This window comes from Callithrix jacchus, chromosome 5 (genome assembly GCF_049354715.1).
Source record: "Callithrix jacchus isolate 240 chromosome 5, calJac240_pri, whole genome shotgun sequence".
NCBI classification, from domain to species: Eukaryota; Metazoa; Chordata; class Mammalia; order Primates; family Cebidae; genus Callithrix; species Callithrix jacchus.
The window spans coordinates 61,740,658-61,762,053 of NC_133506.1; the positions used below are offsets into that span (position 1 = coordinate 61,740,658).

Here is a 21,396-nt window from a genome sequence, read left to right on the forward strand (position 1 = left end):
CCAGACACACACACCTGCAGGCCCCTCAGAGGGACAGCAGTGGCCAAGAAGTTAGGAGTGGCCCTGGGAGATTCTACCGGTGCCATGCTCCTCCCCGTGTCTTGTACAAAAGGGTTGGCTGTGTGTCTTCATCCCCCACAGGAGCCCCATAGGTGTGCACTGTAGGACAGCAGCCCCAGGGTGAAAGCCTGGCTAGGGGGCTGCCATGTAGGTCTTCCTTTCCCCCATCCCCTGCCATGTAGCCAGATGTGTTCTGAGTGGGCAGCAAGGTCCCATGCCAGAGTGACTCTGCACTCTTCTTTCACAGTGGGCTCCTGGGGGAGCCTGAAGAAACTCCCTTAGGTACCCATGCAGGGCAGTGGAAGGCAGGGCAGGGAGGTACCCATGCAGGGCCATGGAAGGCAGGGCAGGGAAGGGCATGCACAGCTTCAGCACCCAGGCCTTTTTGTCAGACCCTGTCACCTGCAATGACTACTACTGTTAGGAAGAAAAACATTGACATAGAAGAATCTGGCTGGTTTTTAAATCAGGTTTTTTGATGAATCTTTTGCCCCCACACCTCCACCCTGCCAGCCCCCAGGTCCTCGCAACCTTCGTACCATTGGGATGTGTCTACTCAGGCCCTTGTGTGGCCGCGGTTGGGGGCAGCATCCTGCCCCTGAGCTGGGGGGTGGCTTTCGATGGTGTGGGCATCACTAGCAGGGTTGGGTTGGGGAGGGGTCCTTTGCAGTGAGCTATGTTTACATGACACAGTGTGCCAAAGTGACTTACTGTGGTTGCGTTATTTTTTAGTCATTGGGACTGTCCCACCCTCCCACTCCTGTTTTTAAAACTCACAATTTTTTCCTAAGAGCCCTTTGAACAAAGTGTGCCAAAGTTAGTTGTCTTCTCTGTAGTGGTCCTTTCTTATGTCTTCATAAAAGCTCAAATGATGGTATCTGTAAGTATATTTTGCAAATTCAAAATATACGTTGTTAATTTTTATTCCAGTTGATTTTTTAAAAGAACTGCTGTACAGAGCTTGTACTTTGTCCATTTTATAGATGGGAACCATCCTTGAAAATTGTCACTTTTTAAAAAAATAAAGGCCTTTTATTTGGTTTTTCTATGCCAGTACAGGACCTTCTGGACAACACTCTTGAGCCTGGACAGGCTCATGACCACACCCACGTCTGCTGCATGGACTGTCTGCTGAGGAGCTGAACCATTGAGATGCAGTAGCCAGGCCCTTCTGAGGGCTCCAGAAGCTCTAGGTTATGGGGTCACCTTCTTGTAGGTGACATGAAGATGTTGAGTCATTGGCTGTGTAGTGGTTGCCATGGAGACTGTCTGTTCAAGTTTGCCTTCAGAATTCAGCCTGAACTTCCAGGTAAACTGTTCCACATGGGGTTCCTTGGCAAAGGAGATCCTGGCGATGGAGTGGGATGTGATGCACAGCTCCTGCTCATTCACCTCACCCTCCTCCACCTCTACCACACATGTGTTCTGGGTGCTGACAAAGGCCACCTTGTTGGTATCGGGCTTGAGGCGGATGAAGCCACATTCTTTTTGCTTGTGTGTGTCGAGGTGGAAGGAGTTGAACAAGAAGCTCAGCATGGGCTGGGCCACATGCAAGATATGCATCTCCTCCAGGTACTGGAAGGGCTGCAGTGTGGGGTAGGTCCCAGCTCTGGGAGGGTCAGACAGCCAGGTGCCCAGCATCCAGGACAGTGGCTCCACCACCGGTTTCATCTTGGGGGGCTCCATCCCTAAGTTTTCTAAACTTCAGACACTCCTCAAGGTTCCTCAAGGTTGTTTTCTGCCAATTTCTTCTGAGAATTTTACTTCTTCTTATGTGTGGATGTTAGATGCAGAATATTTGGCTGATATTGAAGATGCTGTGGATTGGAGATATAGAAATGTTGAAAGTCTTTGTGTAATGGAAACAGCATCCAACTTTAGTTGTTCCACCTCTGGTTGTTATAATAAGAATATTGTTGGACTAAGGACTAGTATCTATTGTCAGCAGCATTGTGCTTCTCCAGCCTTTGCATATTTTGGTCACTCATTTTGTTGTACAGGGACAGCTTTAAGAACTATGTCAGCACTCCCGGAGTCTTTGGTAACGTGTAGAAAAGCATCAAGTACTAGATTGCCTAGGGAAAAAGACTTAATTTACTTTGGGAGTTAAAAATATGATCAGGAGACTGGCCATGTACTTCTGTTTCTCAGTTTACCTGGATGTTATCAGGTCACAGACCATGGTCTCAGGGTTTTGACTCTGGGAGTAGGGCTGCCTTATTTGTAGCACCTTAATCTCTCTGGTTATCTTACTATAACTGGTGCAGACCTGCAGTATTTAATTTCAGCATTTCCTTCTCTGAATGATGAACACTTTTACTACTGTGACTACATTAATGGTCCTCATGCTGATACCGCCAGTGGCTACCAGAATTTGCAGTGTGGTTTTTGAGCCTGCTGCCACTCTGACGAATGACCCTTGACTTCTGACCTTTGTCTACTTCATTTAGCTGAGCAGGCTTCCTTTCATGCACTTTACTCAGCACATTCTTGTGTTAACCATCCCTTTTTGAGCGTGACTTGTTTTGACCCCATTTCTTACAACCTCAGAAATCTTCATTTACTAGTGAATTGTGATGTTGTTTCTCTTGCAAATTATACTTTTGTTTTAGAAAGGGATTATGTCTTTTCAGAAGGGTGAGAATGGTCTTAATCAGATTTCTTTTAAATAAAATGCTTTAAAAAAAGGTTGCTAATGCCATGTCATTTAAAGTATTTCATAGAGTATTTTGGGTTTTAAAATCCATGGGGGTTGTTACTTCTCTTCATAAATTAACACTGTACCAAGCTTTGCAGATCTTTTTGGACATACATTTCTGAAGACTTATTTTCAAAGATAGCACATTTTGGAAACCAATCTTTTTTTCCATATAAATTTCCTTTTATTTGAACAGTTCTCAGAAGGCCAATTCAAACAAACCCACATTTAATATTCTTTAGGATTATAAAAAAACTATCTTCTGCATATTATCTCAGTGAGCTAGGAAAGCATCAATCCATAATTATTTTCTTCAAGGATACCTTGTTCTCACCACTGTCCCTATATCATCAGATTTGGGAGAGATTTTTAAAAATACCACAATCATTTGAAGAAATGTATAAATAAAATCTACGTTGAGGACTTTACCAAGTTAAAAAAAGTGACACTTTTTAAAAATACTTTTTTTAAAATACATAAATAAGTATTTTAAAAAAGCCCTCTATCCACATGGCCCTGGCTCACCTGTATGGAGGCTGACAACACCACAGCTCCTTACAGCCCTTCAAAAGGAAAAATGTGAGGTGACCTCAAAGGCCCATATTGGGTCTGGGAACCCCAGCCCTTTCCCCAGCTTGACTCCTTAAAAAAGAATTTTAGGACAACTTTTTATTGTTACCAGAGGCTTTTATCATCAGTACACAGTACTGACTGCAATACCTTTTTCAGACTGCAAAGGGAGCTCAGGATCCAGAAGTCATTAAGAGATATAGGTATGCCAGGGAGGTAGGGGGAGTAAGTTCTAATAGCTTAACATAAAACTGGGGTACTTAATTTAGTTATGACATGTTACAGACTCAAATCGTAGAGCTGCCCCAACATCTAGACAGTCTCTCTTACTGATTATAAATGAGTGAAAACTAATCAGTTACAAAAATTTAATTTCAGTTGTTACGTATATGTTTCTTTGGTCAGCACCAGGATATATTAACTTTCTCACAAATTCTTTGATACAAGTGTCAAAAATGCTTTCAACAAATCTAAGTGTCATAATTACATGCAACTTTTAAGCATCACTTTAAGGTAAACAAAAATGAATACCATAATTTTAAATTAAAATTTGAAATGAGACACAAAATCAATCTGGTAATACAGGAAATTTTTCTGTTGCTCTCATTAATATGGGACAATATCAAAGTACCCTTTTCAAACTAATTGGAACTTGAATCATGGCTGTCACACTGAAATAATTTGCTCATTCAATTGCTAAAAAAATAATTTTGGGGTTTCCTATTCAGTGAAAATCAGAATACAGATCAACATGCATAAAGTTCACTAACTATTAAATGGAGAAGCAAACAAAAGCAATGGAAAAATTAAATCAGGATGCTGAGGGGGAAACAGGTTTGCTGGCTATGAATTTCAACTCAGTTTTTGACGGGGCAAGCTACTTTACATTATGGCAGAAAAAAAAAGTGCAACCGACATACCACAAAGTGATTTTTTAAGTTTTTTTTTTTTTTTTTTTTTTTGAGACGGAGTTTCGCTCTTGTTACCCAGGCTGGAGTGCAATGGCGCGATCTCGGCTCACCGCAACCTCCACCTCCTGGGTTCAGGCAATTCTCCTGCCTCAGCCTCCCGAGTAGCTGGGATTACAGGCACGCACCACCATGCCCAGCTAATTTTTTTGTATTTTTAGTAGAGACGGGGTTTCATCATGTTGACCAGGATGGTCTCGATCTCTCGACCTCTTGATCCACCCGCCTCGGCCTCCCAAAGTGCTGGGATTACAGGCTTGAGCCACCGCGCCCGGCCGATTTTTTAAGTTTAAAAAAAGGTTTGGATCTTTGGATTTTTTTTTGGTCTTTATGTGCTTAAATAATGTTGAATTATAATTAACCACACAAATAATGATAGTTTTTTTTTTCTGGCTTACTCCAAATCAGCCTGTTAAGGTATATTCCTTCTACAGCCTTTGCTCATTTTTCATGTTCTCATTTCCAGAGTAGTCTTACCTTAGTTTACACTTAGTGTACACTCAAAGGTAACTCTTGTTGAAACTACATGACAGAAAAAGGCTGCAAAGGTGGACAAGGAGAAGCATGTCCCTGTTATCTCAATATATCAGTGCCACTTTTTTTTTCTTCGAGGACTTTTTTTTTAATGCTTAAATTAGGATGTATTCATTCAAGCCATTCACTCTCTGTCTCAGATAAGAGTCAAGAATCAATGTTTGTTTCAACAATATACTCTATTTCAGCACAATTAGAATATCTAAACCAGCCAGGTGTGGTCGCTCACATCTGTAATCCCAGATTTGGGAGGTGAGGCAGGTGGATCAATGGAGCCCAGGAGTTCAAGATCAGTCTGGGCAACATGGGGAAACCTTGTCTCAAGAAGCCCCATGTTCTCTGCTTTCAGTGTCTGTGAAATTAAAGTCCAAAAACATATCTTTGTAGATTCGACCAACTAGGCTATACATATCTGAAGCAACTTGTCCTTCACTTTGCACCATGGGAAACATAATAACAAGAGCTTTAGCTCTGTCTCCAGGGAGATTTTGCCTATTCAGGCAAATGCATAATGAAACTTCACATGGTGATGGGAGGTCAAATCAAAGGTTGGCAGTTTTTCTAAATTCTCTACCAGCTTCACAATAGAATCATAATCCTAGATATCTCTGTAGAAAAGTAACAGCTTTATCACAATATCTGCTGTCAAGACTTCTATATTATCTACTCTCCGCAGAATTCTTGCCAACTCAGCTGACAGTTCCTTACCAGTGTATAAATTATGAGTTTTTCCGATATCATTGAGTACTGACTCTCAGAAATACTAGCTGGAACTTGCTTGTGCCACCTTCAAACAATCCATAAGAAGTAAGCAGCTGGGTCCAAGAAGCAGCTTTAAGTTCGGTTGCATGAGCTCCGTCAACCCCTTCATGAAGCTGCGGTCACAGCAGTAGACCTTGTTATGTGCAGTGATTATGTAAGGAACAAAGGTGTAGTTCCCAGTGCACATAGTATTCTTCTAGCAAATGAGTTCCTTCAGTGACTGCAGAGAGTCTGAATATCACAGTAGAGGATGATGTTGTTGGCCATGCTGAAACTTTCTCTCACCCCCAGGTAGTAAAACAAGGATGGCTGCCGGAAAGCATCACTCATCTCCACCACCATGATATCTGCATTGTAAAAGCGGTCAAAAACTGTGGTTTCTCCAAAGTCGAGTTCTCAAAATGCAGGGTCTCCAAGGTGGTACCCACTGCCTCACACACCTCCCACAGCTTCTGCAGGACCTTGCTATAAGCCACCACCAGTTGCCCCTGACTCGGTTTGCTGATCACATATGCCACCATGGTCCGTAGGCTGCCTCCACCACCAGAGCTGCCCCAGCACCAGGTGGCACTGCTCGAGCAGGAGGCTGCAGGACACCTGATGCCAGGGGCAGTGGAGCTCTCCACATTCGAGAAGCTGCCTGGCGGCAGCAGCAACTAATACTCCTCATCCTCACCTACTGTTGCTGCTCCTCCCCTCCTGCAGATGCTGCCCTCAGGAATAGTGCAGAACCTCGAGGGGGCAAAGGGTGGCCTGGAAAAAGTGATGCCTTGCCCGCCTCCATGCTGGCACTGTTGGGCGCTTGTGTCAGCGCTGAGCCCACTGGGACCGCTGTCCCGAGCAGAGCTGCCCATGCCTGGATTGCCATGCCTTCGAGTTCATGCAGTGAGCCCTGCAGGACCTGCGGAAGACAGCCTGCAGCCTGGATGCCCGGATGGAGACCCTCCTGCTGCAAGCCAAGCGCCATGCTCTGTGTGCCTCCTGGCTGGCCGGGTGCGAAGACCATACTGCTCCCTGTCAATAAATGCCTGGCGGCAAAAAAAAGGATGAGCGGGTCCCTCCGCCCAGCGGCGGCAGCTCTGCTCCACTGGGGGCGTGGCACGGGCGGCAGTGGCCTTTGGGTGTGTGGGCAGCAGACTCAGGCACGGGTGGTGGTGGCTTGGCAGAGCAGCTGGACATGCTGGTGAAGGACAAGGTGGTGGTCTTCCTCAAGGGGACGCCGGAGCAGCCCCAGTGAGGCTTCAGCAATGCCATGGTGCAGATCCTGAGGCTGCACGGCAACCCAACTATGCGACCTACAAGGTGCTGGACGACCTGAAGTTCTGACAAGGCTTTAATGCCTATTCCAGCTGGCCCACAATCCCACAAGTGTACCTGAACAGCGAGTTTGTGGGGGGCTGTGACATTCTTCTGCAGATGCACCAGAATGAGGTCCTGGTGGAGGAACTGAAAATGTTGGGGATCCACTCAGCCCTTTTAGATGAAAAGAAAGACCATGCCTCCTGCAGGCTCTGCAGGACCTTGCTTGTGCACCTAGGGGCCTGACAGACTGTGCAACGGCATAGAGGAGGGACCAGCGGGGCCAGGGGTGTGGCTCCTCTGAGGGAGGGCTTGCCCTCCACCTCAGCTGCATGGCTTTCCTGGCACTAATGGGCTGGGTACATTGCCACCATGGCCCCGGCCCTGCCCGAGCTCAGCTGAGCCCCCAGGTGGGGCTCTGGGCCCCGGGCACCTGCGGGTCAGGACGCCTCCTGATGAGGCTCGGGGGCAGCTACATTGCAGGGCGCCTGAGAGATGGCGCCAAAGCCAGGGTCACAAGGTCACGGGGCAAGAAGGGGGAGCAGGAGAAGAGGGCAAAATTTGGTGCCCGCCACAGGTGCTTTCACACTGCAGGCATCGCCAGCCTGGCTTTGGCACCTGGGGCACAAAGCAGGGGCACAAACTCTGCCTAAGGCAGCGATGGCTGCAGTCAGGGTTCACCCAGAAGATGCTAGGTGCCCGCGATGGCCCAGCTGCCTGGACCTCTCCCTGGGGTGCTCTCCCAGCCCAAGGCAACCATCTTGAGTGCTGAGTTGGATACTGGAGTAGGTGTTTCTAAGAAGCCAGTGTGCTGAGCCGTGCCAAGCCACCAGAAGAATTGGAGAGAAGAGGAGGAGGGGGAGGCAGAGGAGGTGGAAGAGGAGAATAAAAGAGGAGGAGCAGAGTGGAAGGAGGAGCCACCGGCCTTGGACCCAGCATGTGCAATGTTCTCCAAGCGTGAGCCTAGCCCAGCCCCAGCTCTGCCTCCCAGTCAGCAGGTGCCCCGTGGGCCCTAGTCCCAAACTACCCTTATGGTCTCTTCCTTGGGACCATTAGAAGGGGGATCTGGGGCTCTGAGGACTAATTCAAGACTTGAGTTTGAAGGACCCACACCCAAGGAACATAGTAGGCAGGGTGGGCTGGGAGGGCCCCATCCCATGCTCAGCAGAGAAGGGCATGAAGGCATGCTCTTGGCTCCTAGCAGCCCCACAGGGGACTTAAAAACAGGGGAAGAGATGAGGAGCCCTGGAGTCATGGCAGAAGGAGGGGCAGAAAAATAAATTAAAGGGGAAGGGAAATGGAGGGCCTTCAGCACTGTGTTGGCTGACAGATTGTCGATACACTGTGCCCCGGGCTGGGAGGTGGTTGGGGAACACTGGAGGAAGCTGGGTACTCAGAGACCCCCACCCAGTACTGCAGGAAAATCCCTGATTGGACAACACTGCCCTGTCCTGCCCCTCTAGTCTCTCCCTGTCCCCAGAGTACAGCAGGACCTGAAAGGAGCCTGGACAGATAGACACGTCCAAACTCTCCATGTCTGGTCAAATGGCATTCATCGACGTGGGCTCCTTGAGATGAGGTAAATTCTGTGCATCAACTTCCTTTACTCTCGGCAGGAGAGTGGCAAGTGGGAAACTGGGTCCTGCCCATCACAGGAGGAAAGTAAGAAAAAAAAGTCAAAACCATTATTTGCATCAATTATACTATATTTTGCACAATAACTTATACTTGAGAAAATTTTCCACAAAAATATAATTATGACATTCACATTGATAACTTTTAAAAAGACAAAGCTTAAGGGAACATTCCATCTGAAGCAGTCATCACATCCCAAACCATACCTGCCAAGGCACCTAATTCTTGATATGTTAAAAAGTCTTCACATAAATAACAACAAACCACTTCACTTTTTAAAGCTAAGTAATTTCTTATATTTACATCATTGCAAAGACAGTGTAATGAAAAAAATGTGGTTTCCTTATGCAGGAAGCCACAACAAAGGCAGTCAAGGACAGCTACCACTTTTCCCCCATCAAATGAAAATGATCTTCCCCTGCCCCTTGGGGAGAAAGCCCAGTTCAGCTGCTGTGATGATCTCAAGTGATTCTTCAGTTCTGTAAGACCATTCAGTGTTAGGAACCATGTAAGGGGATAGTGCAGAATACAGATCAAGGCCTGACACTGGTGGCCCGCTTGCCATGCTATGTAAGAATTAGCATCAAGCTTCCAAATGCTGCCAGAAGGGATAAGGCTATTTTTTTCTTACAAGAGATACAGACCTTCTGGCAGGGCAAGAAATGCACTGCAGCAATTGCCTGCTGCTTCTGTTACAGGAAGTCTTGAGGGAAGCAAGGAGAACCTAAAGCTTCAGCTCATACCTTAGTGTAGGCTGACTACTTTTCTTAATGCCAAATTTCAGGGTCTTTATTGCCAGTGGCCACAGAGGACTGGCGTCTCTCCAATCCGTGGCCCTGAAATGAGGGTGTCAAGACATTTTATACCTGTAACATGACCTCGGGAGTGAGGGTGAGGGGCAGGGGTGGGGGTGAGGGGCAGAGGTGGGGGCGAGGGGCTCAGACATTCTGAGGGCTAGTGGATTCTGTAAATCACCTCCTGGGTGGAGATGAGGGTGAGGGGCTCTGGACATTCCAGTGTATTCCTGGGCCAAGATGAGAGTGGAGGCTCCGGACACTCTGAGGGCCAGGGGACTTTTGACATTCTGATTGTTACTTAAGTGGTTCACAGAAGTCAAGATTAGCATTGTCTGAGTAGGGTGGAAATTACAGTTCTTAATTACTTATTCACATTTGGGTTATAGACAGCAGTTTCAACAGAAAGCTTAGGTATGTTTGAGGTATGCAGTTTTATGGGGCTTTTACCATGTCACATTCCCCCCTTGTTTTATTTACAGGAATTAAATTATTGATTCCTCCAACAGCCTAGTATTGTTTGTTGGTTCTAAGGGCTCATATCGAGACCTTAATATCATTATCTATGTTTTTGCAGTACCCTGGTATAGTGGAGATAGTTTCACAACCCCAGTCAGGGCAAAATAATTCATTTCAGTCTCCAGAATTCCTTCATTTTTCGGGGGGAGAGGCTGGATTCTGGGCACAGATAGTTGTTGCTCTGCCCCTGAACTGCCACACCCAGCTAAACCTCCATTTGTTCTGAAATTTAGGTTGGGGCCCAGAAGGGCTTAGAGGTCTAGGGAGAATGTAATGGGGTTCTTTGGAATATACTCCAGGGTTAAGTTGACTAGAGTGGATCCCTTCCCAGTTATGGAACTAACATATTCTCCAGTGGCACCCTCAGTGAAGACCCATTGAACCTCAGTGGGTTCTAGAGGGGGTTTGCTATAGGGATTTACAGCACTGATTAGGGTGGTGAGGGTGGTGACTTCAAAGAGTGCACAAGTCTTAGCTTAAATGAATCAGGGGATGAGTGTTTGATGCTCCATTGTCCTTCCGGTTGGGCAGTCTTGACGTGGGTGTGATAAATCCAGGCTATTAGTCCATCCACTTTGAGTGTGGTGGGTGTAGTCAGGATAACCATGTAGGGTCCTTTCCAATGGGGGCAGGGTGAGGCCGAAGGCGGTGAATCTTTTAACAAGGACAGAGCCTCCAGGCTGGAAGAGGTGTGTTGGCTGCTCTGCGAGGTCCAATAGGGTGGGACGGGTGTCCTTAATGAGCTGGTGTACTCCAGATTGAACAGACTGAAGTGCCTGTAAGGACTTAAGGAGTGTATAGTTATGGACTTCAGCATACACGGTATCCGTGGGTCTGGGGAGTAAGGGAGGGGGCATACAGAACATAATTTCAAAAGGGGAGAAATCTTTTTGATAGGGTGTGCATTGGACACAGAGGAGAAGAAAAGGAAGCAGGTTGACCCAGTTTTCACTGGTCTCTGGATAAACTTTGTCAGGGTTTCTTTTAAGGTCCGGTTCATTTGTTTTTGTTTGGTTTTATGTTTTTTTTTCTTTTTATTTTTTGAGGACCGGGCTTCAGAATTGGCCTGGGCTAAGGGGAGGAGCCTGGGGTAAAGTGGCTGGGGCTGCTTGCTGAGCAGGGGTCTGGAGAGGGTGGTGCCCGGGAGGAAGAGGGCGGGATTTCCAGATTTGGCCCAGGCTACAGTGGGGAGTCTGAAGGGGTAGAGGACAAGGAAAGCAGGTACAATCCTGAGGCAGAGCTGGGGTGTGGCCTGGGCTACTGCAGGAACTCTAGATGGGTTGTGGATAACAAACAGGGTGGGGTCTGTGGGGCAGGGCCCAGGTGGAAAGAGGGCGGGGTCCTGTAGGAAGAGGGCTGGGCTTCAGGATGGGCCTGGGCTACTGGGAGGAACCTGGGGGAGAGGAGCAAGGAAAGGAGGCAGGGCTGCTCATTGAGCTGGGGGGGGGTCAGGGTGGATCTTCCAGATGGGCTTGGGCTACAGGGCAGAGACTGAAGATAGGGGACATGGAATGGGGACTGGGCATGCGAGGGGTGCCCTAGGGGGCCAGGGCAGGGGCAGGCTCAGAATAGAGATGGTCTTTGGTGAGGGCAAGGTTCTTGAGGCCTTAGACCAAGAAGGTGGGTGGAGTCTATGGGGTTCTGGCCAGGGACTAGGGCGAGGCCTGTGAAGGGAAGCAGGGAGGCTGGAGGAGGGGCAAGAACTGGGTAGTTGATTACACAGTGAGGGCGGGGCCAGAACCTATGCCAAGGTGGGATTTGGCTGGCTACCGAGCTTGGGAGGGGGGCCTTCACCACGCTAGTCAAGAGAGTCCAGGTCTCCACCACCTAATGTCTGTCATACATCCATGCAGATCTGAGACCCAGAGAAACGGACACTGCCCGCCCTCTTCACCACCTTGAGGGGTGGTCCCAGGACCCTCACAGGTGTTGTAGGCCTTCTTGTAAGACAGGATCTCCACCACCTCCTTCTTCTGGGAGGGTTCGGGCCCCGGCACTGGCTCTGGAAAGGAAATAGCAGGTTTCTGGGTGCTGAAGTGGAGCTCCAGATAGAGGTATTTCACCATGTCACTCAGCTTATTGCAGTCAGAGTCTTCCCCAAGCTGACCCCAGATGGTGCCTTCTGAGTTCTCCACCTGCTCCCACTGCAAGCGTTTGACACTCATGTGGCTGGTCTCTGCACCAGTGGCCCAGGCCCTGGGACAGCATGGGGGACGCACAGGACACAGGTGGGGCAGGGGCGGTGGGGGCAAATTGGATGAGGGGCTTGGCAAGCACCCGAGAAGGGCCCTGGGAACCATCAGAGCTGCGGGAGCTGGACTTGGGGTCATGAAAAATCAGCGGTGGTGGGATGTGGTCAGAGATGGAGAAGTAGGTCAGGGAGCTGCTTTCTTCACTGCTGCTGATGCAGTCCCTGGCACTGCTCCGCTCACAAAGAAAAATGTGGTTTAGATGGTTTTATGTGCATAGGGGAAACTGGGAGACTTAGCATGTTTTTAGGATCTTAAAAAACCATGTAATAAAAACTTTGAAGGTAGAAATGGGAGACAGTAAGAGGAATCAGATTTGGGAGCACAACAAGCTTGAAGGCTTTCTGGAGACAGACAATTTTGAGTCAGCCCTCAGCGTTAGCCAGGACCTGGTGGCAGGCTGGTCCAACGGATCTGAGGGGCACTCCCAGTGGAAACAGTGAGCCAGGGGATTGTCTCCCCAGGAACGGGCAAGGCCTGTGCCGTGAACTGGCTGACTCTTGGAGATGTGGCTGCTGTAGAAGCCACTTGAGCTGGGCCATGGTCACAGTTCACCTCAGGCCCAACATTCAACAAAAATGTACTAAGTTCTCAGCCACTAGAGGTGATTTTATGGTTACAAAGAGAAGGCAAAAATGGGTTCTGCTGCCCAATGCACTCAAGGTTCACATATGTGGCTTCACAGTTTACAAAGTGCTGCCTGTGCTGCAGCAGCCTGGCCTTACCCAAAGCAGGGCTCCTTTCTCCATGGCATGAGGCAGAGTGACCTCCTGACTTGCCAAGGTCACAGTTGGGGTGGGGCTCCATACAATGGGATCCCTTGTCTGGCTGCTCCCAGGCTGCCTGAGTTCTAGCACCAGCTACATTGCCATCCACCTCCTCCTGCAACCTCCCTATCAAGGGACAGGGCCAGAATATGGACTGGATCCATGAAGAGAATTAGAAAACCTATTCTAATGGCAGTCTGAATGCTAACTATGGCAAGAGAGGCTTGCCATGCCAGGCCCCAGGCTTCTTTATGCCCACAGGATTCTAGCTAACTCCTTTACCTTTTGGGCTCAGTAGTATTTATAGCTATAAGTCCTCCAGCCAGGGTCCCAGGAGCTTCTTCCGTGTGTACATTCTGCTGATGGGGCACCTTTTGGAGAATGCGCGACTGAAGGGAGAGTTTTCAGCAGTGGAGGGAAATACGTCTACATCCTCATCTCTGGGGTCTTGGCTCTGAGAGAAAGGTGTTTTACCCTGGAACAGCAGCGGAGACTGGGTAGAGTCTGGAGGGCTCTGGTAGAGAGGTCTTTTTTTTTAATCAGTGAATTAAAACTCGTGATGATGTCAGTCGTCCCACATTGGACTTTATCATATAGTCAAGTTACTTACTTAAAAAAACACATTTTGGCAATTTTTTTTACAGTGAACAATTCTATATACACATTATAAACATAGTTTGATATAAAACAGTATCTGCAATCTACTTACATTTAATTAACCTGTGACTCCTAGTTCATCTGCGATTAATTTGTCAGGTCAGTTTCTCTGCTTGAATTAAAAGCTACTATCCCCTTAACAGCTTGGTCAAATAGGTATTAAGTGATAGTGCAAAACAAGCATTTAAGATTCTTATCAACTATATCACTGACAAAATGAACATACATCTTTTAGACAAGAGCTCTGAAATGGCTTTGGATTTAAGACAGCAGTAAAAGAACGTCATATAAAAGAATGTTTTTCTTTTAAAATATTCCAGGCCTGCCTAAACATAGGCCCCTCTGGATTTGGGGTACCCTTTTGCCTTACTATTAAGTGGGAGATATACAGATACAGAAAAGTCATTCAAGAAGGTCCTATTAAAACCTTTAAAGCTATAACTTAAAAATTTAAGAGAAAGTTCAAAATTACTTTTTCATAAATAGAAATAACTTACTTTTTCTTAAAACAGGGATGAATTGAATCACTGTTATGTCACTTTATCAAAACAACCTAAGTTCAGTACATAAAATATTTGTTAAGTCAAAATTAAGGTAGGTTTGTTAACTGAGCAGTGCACCAATTATTTTAGGTTTCCAGGACACGAGAAAATTGATTCCTTTTCTTATATAACCTTCAAGTTCTTCTATGAAGATTTTCTGTATCCAAATATTATTCCTAAATCGAGTTTTCTGAACATGCCAATGCCAGTGGTCATCATCTATCATTAAAATATCCTTTATCACCCTCAATGTCCACTTCCTGATCCGAATCCTCTGAAATCTCTGAATCAAGGTCTTCCTAAGAGGCAGGGGAGGGCGAACACTGAGAGCTATCTAAAGAAGCACATTTATTCTGTTCACTGGGCAAATCTTGCCTCTGGTCACAGGAATTGTCCAAACTTTCCAGTTCTTCATTTTTTATTGCTTTGAGGGTTCTCCTGTTTTAGTCTCCTCCATTTAGCATGTCGATTCTTAAACCAGGTTTTGACCTGTCTCTTGCTAAGCTGCAGCATCTTGGCCAGATGCTTTCTCTCGGGCAGAGAGAGGTATTTCTGCATCTCGAACTTCTCCAGCTTGATGGTCTGGTCGTTGGAGAACCTCACCTGGCCTCCTTTCCTTTTATGCAGAGACTTCTGCAAGAAGGAGCTCCAAAGTAGAGGTTTCTGCAGGGGGTCATGGCAGAGCAGGGCATGCATGACCCAAGTGGAAGCAAGAAGAAGCCCAAATACTCTTACAAGACTGTGGAAAAGTTGAAGACCAAGGGCAGGATTAGCAAGAAGCTCACTGCTCCCCAGAAGGAGCTTTCTCAAGTCAAGGTTATACACATGACAGGCAGGAGCAGAAGGTCTATTACAGCTACAGTCAGATCAGCCACAAGCACAACGTTCCCAATGATGGGCTGCAGTCCCAACAGCTGCCACAGTCTGGCAAGGAGGCCAAAGCCCAGGGCTTTGCGTTGCCCGAGCTGGAGCACGACCTGCAGCTGCTCATCGACCTCACCTAGCAGGAGATCATCCAGAATGCCCGGCAGCTACAGTATGAGCAGGACATGGTGGTCAACCTCTTCCATGAGCTGGAGAAGATGACCGAGGTCCTGGACCATGAGGAGCGTGTCATCTCCAACCTCAGCAAGGTCTTGGAGACGGTGGAGGAGTGTGAGCAGCAGATGCAGCCCGACTGCAGCAATCCCATCACACTGGACGAGTGTGCCCACATCTTTGAAACCCTGCAGGACAAGCACTATGAGGAATACAGGATGTCTGACCATGTGGACCTCACCATGGCTATTATCTATCCACTCATGAAGGAGTACTTCAAGGAGTCGGTTCCCCTCAAAGACTGCATATATGGCACTGAGATCATCTCCAAATGGAAAAGCCTCCTAGAGAATGACCAGCTCTTGTCCCATGGCAGACAGGACCTCTGAGCAGATGCCTTTCACAGATTGATATGGGAAATCTGGATGCCTTTTGTTCAAAGTATTGTTACCCAGTGGCAGCCAAGAAACTGTGACCTGATGGTGGACTTTCTGGATAGTTGGGTGCATATTATCCCTGTGTGGATCTTAGATAACATACTGGACCAACTCATCTTACCCAAGCTGTAGAAGGAGGTGGAAAACTGAAACCCACTCACGGACACTGTTCCCATCCACTCTTAGATCCACCCATGGCTGCCCCTCATGCAGGCATGGCTGGAGCCACTATATTCCCCCATCCATAGCTGTCCAGCACCCTGCAGAAGTGGCACCCCAGTGACTCCTCTGCCAAGCTCGCCCTCCAGCCCTGGAAGGATGTCTTCTTTCCTGGCTCCTGGGAAGCATTCATGGTCAAGAACATAGTGCCCAAGCTGGGGATGTGTCTTGGTGAGCTAGTCATCAGCCACCAGCAGCACCTGGATGCTTTCTACGGGGTGATGGACTGGGAAGGGATGATCTTTGTCTCTAGCCTGGTGGGACTTCTTGAAAAGCACTTCTTCCCCAAGTGGCTGCAGGTGCTGTGCTCCTGGCTCAGTAACAGCCCAAATTATGAGGAGATCACCAAGTGGTACCTGGGGTGGAAGTCTATGTTCTCAGACTAAATGCTGGCACATCCATCTGTCAAGGACAAGTTTAACAAAGCACTTGATATCATGAATTGGGTGTCCTCTAATGTTGGGGCCTACATGCAGCCAGGAGCATGGGAGAACATGGCTTATCTCACCCACATGGAGCAGAGGAAGGACTTCCAGTATGAGGCCATGCAGGAGAGGTGGGAGGCCAAGAACATGGCACAGAAGGGCATTGATGTGGCCACCAGCTCTGTGCCCATGAACTTTAAGAACCTCATTGAGACTAAGGCCAAGGAGTACAACATTGTCTTCATGCCCATCACTGGGAAGCGACATGAAGGGACATGAAGGGAAGCAGCTTTACACCTTTGGCCACATTGTGATCTACATTTACTAGAAAGTGGTCTTTGTCCAAGGCGAGAAGACCTGGGTGCCCACCTCTCTGCAGAGCCTGATTGATACGGCCAAGTGAACTGTTGCAGGTTTAGAGACTTGTACCTGAGAGGGATGTGTTGTGAATAAACAATATTTTAGATCACCTTAAAAAGGGGCCTTTTTAAATACTAAGTTTTATTGTGTGCTGCTGCCAGTGTACATAAAACAATTACCCTTGTGAAATAGAAATTCATGAAAGTTCAGAGAGGTAGATATCAAGGACTGACAGAAATATAAGTTTGTATATTATGGTACAAGTGTTACAGGGATAAGCTTTTGTACAGGCTTCAAATGGTGCTCTTTTGAATATTCACTGGACCATAAGAAGTGGTTTGGGAAACCTATGAAAGATTTATTTTACTAGAAAAAGGAACAGACTTTCTGGGGTCTGAACGGATTTGTACTTGAAGACACTCCAGTCAGCAGAGGAGCATGTTGAGCATTCTGCAAACAGAAATGTTTCAACTATGTAGTTGCCTGGGAAACTTTTACGTGGTTGAGCCCGGCCTCCAGCCAGGGCTGCCGAACCACTTTCTTCATAGCGGCGATATTGGAGGAGCCAGACACGGTATACTAGTGGGCTGGGCCAATTCGTGGGTTGGTAGGTCCTTTTTTAATTTTTTTCCCTTAAGTCATTTTAATGTTAATGTCATTAATATTGGTTTTTTTTCTAAACATTGTGTAAGGGGAGACTGACTTGCAGTTATACTTCCCAGGAGCACTGAAAGTATGGGAGAGGAAGGCAATCTTATGAATGTTAATAAACTTTTACATTTAATGAGGAAGTGGCCCACAGAGATGGCACTCTGAGAAGATGTTAACCCTACAGACCAAAGCCCTGGAGCCTTAGGAGATACCTGGGAGGAGGCACCTAGCTCCCAGATGGGACTTTCTGTAGGGTGTAAGGCTGATTTCCATTGCTGGGTAGATTTGATGATTTTTCAGGCATGTTTGATGTCATTCTTTTTTGTCAAGCTTCTACTCATGAATGAAGACCTGGTCTAACATCACTTCCTGAAGATGCCTTCCTAATTCTCCCAATTGGAAGAGCCCTCTGTTGTCTGCATCTCCTGGGCATTGGGTACCTTCCTCTACTAGGATCATTACCATATCAGTTGTTTTATGTGTCTATTCCTCCCACTGGACAGGGTAGAAATGTTGTCACATTCAACTTTTTTTTAATCCCTGCCATCTGGAACAATGCCTGGAAATTAACAATTTCTTAATAAATGTATGCCAAGTGTGTGAATGTGTGAACTGAAGGAAGATCTTACTTTCTAAACGAGGATTGTGTGTTTGCTTTTCAGTCATGTCGTCGAGTCCCACTGTTGGATCCTCCAGTACATCCTCCACCATCCATTTTCCTTTTCAGTTTTTCCTGCTGTCAAACAGAAGAGTGCCTTTGCCCCTGTCATCAGGCTCCAAGGCTCCCCTTCACCTGCCTGCTCCAGTGGCAATGGAAGTGGATTCAGAGGTAGGTGAGGGTTCTACTTTGGGAATACACATGACACAGTGTGCCCTAGTGTTGGCAAAGTAGGAGCCAACAGTACATCATTGTATAGCTCCAGCCATTTATCTCTGAAGAGATGCTTTGCTCTTCTCATCATGGGACATGAATGATTCACACAGCCAGGCAAGGGCTCTGTCTAAAAGCAAGATGGCACCAGGTGTGATGACTCATGCCCGTAATCCCAGCACTTTGGGAGGCCAAGGCCGATGGATCACTTGAAGATCAGGAGTTCAAGACCAGCCTGGCCAGGACTGGGGGGAGTTTTTTTGTTTTTTGTTTTTACTTTAAAAGCCATATATATATTTTAAAGATCATATGTATAATTAGTAAATTACATAGTAAAGAAACATCAAAGTAGATAAATAAAAAGGCACACTAGAAAAATTAAAAATTTGAGAGCAGAAAGGACAGTTCTTTCTGTTTTGTTTCTAATGTTGGAAGAAAGAGATACATTAAAATTAATCTTTTCAAGGGAAGGTTTCTGTCTTCATCAGACCGGAAAACTGGCAGACGGGCCCACACAGCTGGGAAGCAGCAGTCTGGAGACAGTGCCAGCATGCCTGACAGCAGCGCCCACTCCCTGACATTAGGGTGCCAGAGCTCTCAGATAGCGACCCACATGGGAAGAGCCACTGCCTGAGAAAAGCCAGGATCTCTCATGGCAAAGCCCTGCTGAGCGAATGTGTGCCCTCATGGTCAGCAGGTAGCAGTCCAAGGTACCCAAAATCTGAGAAGACTGCAGAGAGAAAAACCTTACACAGAGCACATCCCTTAGCTAACTTAGCCTCCTTCCCCTGAGGCTACTTTTTAAAATTATTATTCTGTTTTTGGAGACAGGGTCTCTCTCTTTTGTCCAGGCTGCAGGGCAGTGTTGTGATCTCAGCTCACTGCAGGCTCAACCTACCCACGCTTGGAAAAATAAAAAAGAGAGTTTTTTCCCCTTACTCATCTGCATTTTATCAGAAGTGTTGGCTGTCACCCTTGTGAGTGAAAACGTACCATATTTTTCCGCCCCATGATGCTAACAGTACAGAGACCTCAGGTGTCTAACAGCTGCTTGGCAATGCTAAGGGGCAGGTGAAGCAGTGCATGGAATTCACAAGGTGTCTACGAAGGTGGCATCCAGCAGGGCACAGTATGTGTACAGTTGAGAGCCCATGACAAACTAGAAAGCACAGACTGGAGCCTGAGCCACCCTGAGGCACGGGCAGGGCTGAGCTTTTTCCTCCCAGCCCTCACGCACAGCCCTCCATTGAACAAAGACCCCTTTCTCCACAAGCAGACTGCAGCAACTTTGTGCCACAGTGGGTGGTGGGTGCAATGGCCGAAGGAGCCTAGGCTGCCAGCTATAAAACCATGTTTAGAAAATTCACATCTACTCTCAGGACTTTGTGTTTCTGACTCCATCGCTGTAGTCAAATGAGGGTCTCCAAAAGGTGTGTGCAAGCTATAACCCCTAGAGCAAGCAGAGGCGACCTGGCATACTGTCCTTTTATACTCTCTTGTAAAGTATATACACTGTCTAGATGTACTGTTTTATAAAAAATACTACAATTCTATTTTTATTTAGTTATAAAAAATATACATAATCTGTTGGTACCCCAGTCTACAAAACCAAAAAAAAAGAACACTCAAAGTACTCTGTTATAAAAAATATACAATGTTTTTTCTACTCTCTTATAAGGTATATACACCATCTAGATGTACTGTCTTATAAAAAATATCAAAATTCTATTTTTACTCGGTTATAAAAAATATACATAATCTGTGAAACACTATATGTAATATAAAAACGCTAAAAATACTGTTATAAAAAATATACAATGTTCTTTTATACTCTTTTATAAAGTATATACACTGTCTAGATGTACTGTCTTATATATAATAATAAAATTCTATTATTACTCGGTTATAAAAAATATGCATACTTTCTTTGTGAAACGCTGTACATAATACAAAAAACACTCAAAATACTCTGTTATAAAAATATGAAATGTTCTTTTCTATTCTCTTATAAAGTACATACACCATCTAGATTTATTTTCTTATATAAAATATTAAAATTATATTTTTACTTGGTTATAAAAAAATATATCCTGAAGCAGAGAGGCGGGGACTCAAGATGGCGCTGTGAGAACAACCCAGGATTGGAGCCCACGTTGAATCCGCAAATGGTGAGTCAGTGCTGCATTTCCAGACTGATCTTTGTTGTCCACAGAACGGGGAAACTCCCAAGTATAAAAAGACACGGGACTCCAGGCAGTAGGTCTGCCTGGCGAAGCCGGCAGCCGGGGCTGCGGCGGCAGGCCCTACCCAGCAATCCCCACAGGGGGGGCGTGTCCGGGTGCCTTGTCGAACCGGCAACCTGAGACTTGAGAGGGCTGGACTTGAGACTGAACGAGACTTGCACAGTAGCCCAGCCCAGGGGATTGCAGGGACAGATCGTTTGGGATACCCAGTGGGACGAACAAAACCGCGATTTCGAACTATCCCAAGCAGACGGCCTGAGACGCTCTGTGGGGGAGGGGCGTCCACCACTACCGAGGCAACCCGCCCCAACTGAGATACACGCCCACTGCTGATGCAGCCAGCCGTTGCCGAGGCAACCTGTCCCTACTGAGATACACGCCCACTGCTGACGCAGCCTGCCATTGCAGAGGCAACACGCTACAATGAAGAGACTCTGCCACAGGGCGTGGTGGAGACCACAGCAGACCTTGCAACAGGACGAATCACACAACAGCAGGGCGGAGCCTGGCAACCAAACAGTGGCTAGTCTCCCTTCTAGCTGGGCAGGACACCTCATCGAACATCCAAAAATAAAGCCCAAACCCCTCAATACAGAGCATTTGAGAAAAAAAAAAGGGTTTTTCAATGAGCTCTGTTGCAGCACAATAAAACATAGCAGCCTAACAGCCCTGAAGGAACAACAGAGCGCACAGCTCAGCAATTAAACCCCTATAAAGTACAAACTGTCTCCTCAAGCAGCTCCCTGACCCCTCTATATCCAAAAGACTGATATTAGGCAGGCATCATCCTGGGACAAAGATAGCAGAAAAAGAAACTGGTAGCATCCCTCGCTGTGCCACAGCTGCTAGAGGTGCACCCCAGACAAGCAAGGTCTGGAGCGGACCTCAGCAGACGTACAGCGAAGGGGCTAGACTGGTAGAAGGAAAACCAAGCAACAGAAATACTTCATCATCAACATTCTGGGTGTCCACTCAGAGACCCAATCAAAAAGTCAGCAACTACGCAGACGACCAGCGGACAAATCCACAAAGATGGGAAGAAACCAGCGCAAAAAGGAGGAAAACACCCGAAACCAGAACACCTCGCCTCCTAGAAAG

General features: G+C 46.9%; 6 pseudogenes; 3 read left to right on the forward strand and 3 right to left on the reverse strand.

Annotated features, from left to right (window-relative positions):
• Window positions 1-1,254: 1,254 nt before the first annotated feature.
• On the reverse strand, window positions 1,255-1,787 carry LOC100409504 (peroxynitrite isomerase THAP4 pseudogene; annotated as a pseudogene).
• Window positions 1,788-1,808: 21 nt separating this feature from the next.
• Window positions 1,809-2,321, forward strand: LOC100410577 (F-box/LRR-repeat protein 5 pseudogene; annotated as a pseudogene).
• Window positions 2,322-6,638: 4,317 nt separating this feature from the next.
• LOC100410941 (glutaredoxin-related protein 5, mitochondrial pseudogene) lies at window positions 6,639-7,137 on the forward strand (annotated as a pseudogene).
• A 6,921-nt stretch (window positions 7,138-14,058) lies between these two features.
• On the reverse strand, window positions 14,059-14,967 carry LOC100411295 (hematopoietically-expressed homeobox protein HHEX pseudogene; annotated as a pseudogene).
• Window positions 14,757-16,648, forward strand: LOC100894527 (tuftelin-interacting protein 11 pseudogene; annotated as a pseudogene).
• Window positions 16,649-16,808: 160 nt separating this feature from the next.
• LOC108590286 (guanine nucleotide-binding protein G(I)/G(S)/G(O) subunit gamma-5 pseudogene) lies at window positions 16,809-19,066 on the reverse strand (annotated as a pseudogene).
• Window positions 19,067-21,396: the final 2,330 nt, after the last annotated feature.